The sequence below is a fragment of the Elephantulus edwardii genome, unplaced genomic scaffold (assembly GCF_000299155.1).
Source record: "Elephantulus edwardii isolate Elephantulus edwardi_28Jun2011 unplaced genomic scaffold, EleEdw1.0 scaffold00131, whole genome shotgun sequence".
NCBI lineage: Eukaryota > Metazoa > Chordata > Mammalia > Macroscelidea > Macroscelididae > Elephantulus > Elephantulus edwardii.
The window spans coordinates 5,243,268-5,247,130 of record NW_006399881.1 but is presented as its reverse complement, the minus strand read 5'-3'; the positions used below and the strand labels follow the sequence as shown (position 1 = coordinate 5,247,130).

The window sequence follows — 3,863 nt, the reverse complement described above, 5'->3', positions numbered from 1 at the left end:
TAATTTGTCCCAAAGTCACTGAAGCAAAACTCAGAATAAAACATTCTGCTTTCCTTTGCACCTGCCAACGCAAAAACTATTTGTAGGAAAAAATGGTTTTGTACATGGGGTGAAACTTAATTTAAATTCAAAACTTACAGATAAGGGTTAGCTCTATCACTCATCTCTTAAAAAGTTTAAAAGAACATCCAGTTAAAACCAACAGGGCATGTCCCTTGAAAAGTTATCTGAAGAGATTTCTAAGCCAACCAGAGCTGTCTACTATTGTGGAATGTCCTCAGAAGGCTCTGCCATGATCCTGTAACAGGTAAAATGCCAGAGTCCTTTCTTTCAAGTGGCAGAAGAACTATTCAAATTTGTCTTCTTTGCTTGTGGTTTGTGCTTGCTGCCACCTCCGCTGCTTCCTCGGAAGCCACCTTGGCCTCCACCAAAGCCACCTGGGCCTCGGCCTCCAAATCCACCTTGGCTTCCTCTGCCATAGCCACCTCGGCCACTAAAACCACCCCAGCCTCCACCTCTGCCAGCTTCACACTTAGGCTTGGCCCAGTCCAAGGTCACTTTGTTTCCATCGATTTCACCATCTCCCTTGGCCTCCCTGCCAGCTTTTGCATCCTCCTCACTGTTGACGTCTACAAAATCAAACCCTTTAGAGTAACCGGTTTCCCGGTCGGTGACTATCCTGGCCTGAACTGAACAGTCAAATGACTCTTTCAAGGTTTCTTCAGTGGTGTCTTCAGACAGACCTTTTGACAAGGAGGATTTTGGTTGGCTGGCCCCAAGCATTCGATGATCCCTTGGATCCCTGCAACTCCAACCTGATTGCTCTGCCCTCAAATTCTCTTTTAATGCAAGACTTTAAAGTTTCTTTAGCATCTTCAAAAGAAGCAAATTTGGATTTGCCATTTTGTTTTTGGTGCACCTTGATAGCAGTAGCCTTCTCAAATACTTCCTGAAGAGTCTTCTGATGCATTATAGGGCAGATTGCTTAAAAGTAGAGTTTCTGATTCACCATTCCAAGCGCTCGCCTTTCCACCTCTATGGTCCTAATTGTGACCTTTCTCCCCAGTGTAGTACAGGGATATCAATCATACATCAATCTCTGTTTTCTGTTTTTCCTCAAAGGTTTTCTCAGTATCAGCTTCAATCTTGAATTCAATATAAGCAATCCCTTTACTCTTCCCATCTTTGCTGACTAATCCGATCCCCACAGCATCCTCAAACACTTCTTTCAATTCTTCTTGAGTGATTTTGTAAGGCAAAGTGTTCTTGGCCAAAAGTGTTCTGGCATCTCGATCTTTCTTACTATCTTTTCCCTTCAGTCTCTCTAGTTTAATTTCAATGCCAAAGACTTTTAAGCCAGTGAGTTCCAACCTCTTTCCAGGTCCTCAACAGATTCAAAATCCACATAGCCAAACTTCCTAGTCATACGGATTCTGAAATCTGTGACACTAAGATCATTTTTAGCCAAAACGTCACTGAGGCCAGTTTTTAATTCAGGGGCAGATTTGTTGCAGTTCAGGTTTCCAACAAAGATATTCAAAGTTGAAGTTGCTTCTACAGCTTCTATTTTCTGTTTCTTGGCTTCTGGAACAGCTTTCTGCTTGGTCATTTCCTGTTTTCCAGATACTTCTTTGACAGGTTCTTCTTCCTCATCCTCCTCGTCATCTTCCTCCTCATCTTCCTCATCATCCTCTTCTTTCTCTTCACCATCATCCTCGTATTCATCCTCATCATCATCTTCATCCTGAGTCACAATCTTGGTTTTTGCAAGGGGCACTTTGGCAGGAGCTTTCTTTCCGTTGACTGGTGTCGCATCCACAGCCTCCTCTTCAGAGTCCTCTTCATCATCCTCATCCTCATCTTTGTCATCATCTTCATCATCCTCATCCTCTGAGCCAGGGGCAGCTGCTTTGTTTTAATCATCTCTGACTCGAATTCATCTTCCTCCGCATCCTCGTCATCATCATCATCTTCCTCACTGTCTTCATCTTCCTCCTCACTCTCATCCTTCTTGGCATTCTTTGCCCCCTTGGTGGACACAGCAGCCCCCTTTTTACCTGGGGTGGCCACCACTGCTTTGCCCGGCGTGGCACCCTTTATGGCAAGTGTTGCTACAGCTTTGGCAGGTTTAACTGCCTTCTTGGCTGGTGTTAACTGCCACCTTCTTGCCAAGAGTGACAGCTGCTTTCTTCGCTGGTGCAGCAACCACCACCTTTTTCATTGGCAACACCATTACTTTCTTTGTGGGCACTGTGGCATTCTTCTTGCCTTTTTTATGAGGAATGACAACCTCTTCTCCACTGCTTTCCTCACCATCTTCCTCTAGCTCCTTGGGGGGAGGAGCCATCTTCTTGGGATCGCCTTGATTTTTACCAGCCTTCGCGAGCTTCACCATGCGGAGAGGGATTGTAAAACAATGAAAGAATTTTTCTTTTACTTTTCAAAGAGAAGAGCGAACTGGGAGGGGGGCAGGTGGGCAGGGAGAAAAGTGCAACAATGAATGATTGGAAATCCAATGTCTCTAAATTTTCATTAAAATTAATAATAATTTAAAAACCAGGGGGAAAAAGATGCAATGGAGTCATTAATTCTAGTCCTACCTCTTCTCCTCCCATGCAATTTACTGTCTCTGAAAACCAGCCAGAAGGCCAGCTATTTGTCGGTTCCAACTCTATGGTACACAACCACAACAATTTCTTCTTCAATGTCTGTAAGAGAAAGCAGTTTTTACCAGTTAGTTTTTCACTGAAATTAATAATAAACTTAAAAAAGAAGAAAACAAAGATCATGGCCTGAATCAGATGCACCTTAGTTCTCAAACTGACATCATTGTTCCTCAATAATTTGGAGAGGTCCTAACTGAAGTCTTTCCTAGTGCAATATGTCTCCTGATTTCCTGACTGCTGGACATGAGTCTCGTAAGGTTTTCCAAGAAATAGCCTCTCCAAAATTATGTCCAAAATAAATGAGATAATGCTTTGCCATCTGTGCCTGCAAGGGATTCTCTGGTTCACAGGATTTTCAAAAGCTAGTTATTCCAGAAGTCTGGAAGCTCTGCTAAAACCTGTCCACCATAGGTGACCTGCATTACATCACTGGTGGCACAGACTGCAGCATCATAGCAGCCAGCAAGTTACCTTATGACAACTCTCCCTCCTCTAAGGTCCCTCCTTTTTATCTTTCACTTCTTAATTCCCTTTATTGTGGTTTTTAAAAATCATTTTCTTTGGTTGGGGTTTTTGTTTTGTTTTATTCTTGTGGGATTTCCTTCTCTCCCTTCTCTATAGATTTCCCCCTTGCCTTTGCAAGTCTTTTTCTCTTACTCTGTAATTTTTCCTCCTTTTGGGCTTTTTATTCGTTTTCTCTTTCCTATTGTAACTTTATCAGTTTTGATTTTGCTTCTTTTCTTTTTTACAGTCTAAACTTGTGTTTGACGTTTTGGTTTTGCTTAATTTGGTTTTCCGTTTTCTTTGTTTCATCTGGCAACAGCATCCAACCACATGTATGCTTCCTGCTGATTCATCCATTATACAAGAATATTTTCCATCTATCAGGTCAAGGACTGCAGCCTCCAATATGGATCACTCAAAATAACTAACCTCATCAATAGCAAGGGCTCCTGTATTAAGGGACTGAGATATGTGCTTCATACATATGTTCTCATTCGATTCTCACTGCAATTCAACTCTTTACACAGACAGAAAATAAGCTCAGAGTGCCGCGGGCTGCTCCAGTCGGGAGGGGCTTGTAAGCCTGAGGTCTAGGGTCTCGAAGAGGGAACACGAAGGTGGGTAGAAGTTCGGCGAAGGGACGATGAAAGAACATAATGCAAATAGTCAAGTGATCTTGATGATTTTAATTCT

General features: G+C 42.7%; 1 pseudogene; it reads right to left on the bottom strand.

Moving 5' to 3' along the window:
* Positions 1-330: 330 nt before the first annotated feature.
* On the bottom strand, positions 331-2,395 carry LOC102866507 (annotated as a pseudogene).
* Positions 2,396-3,863: the final 1,468 nt, after the last annotated feature.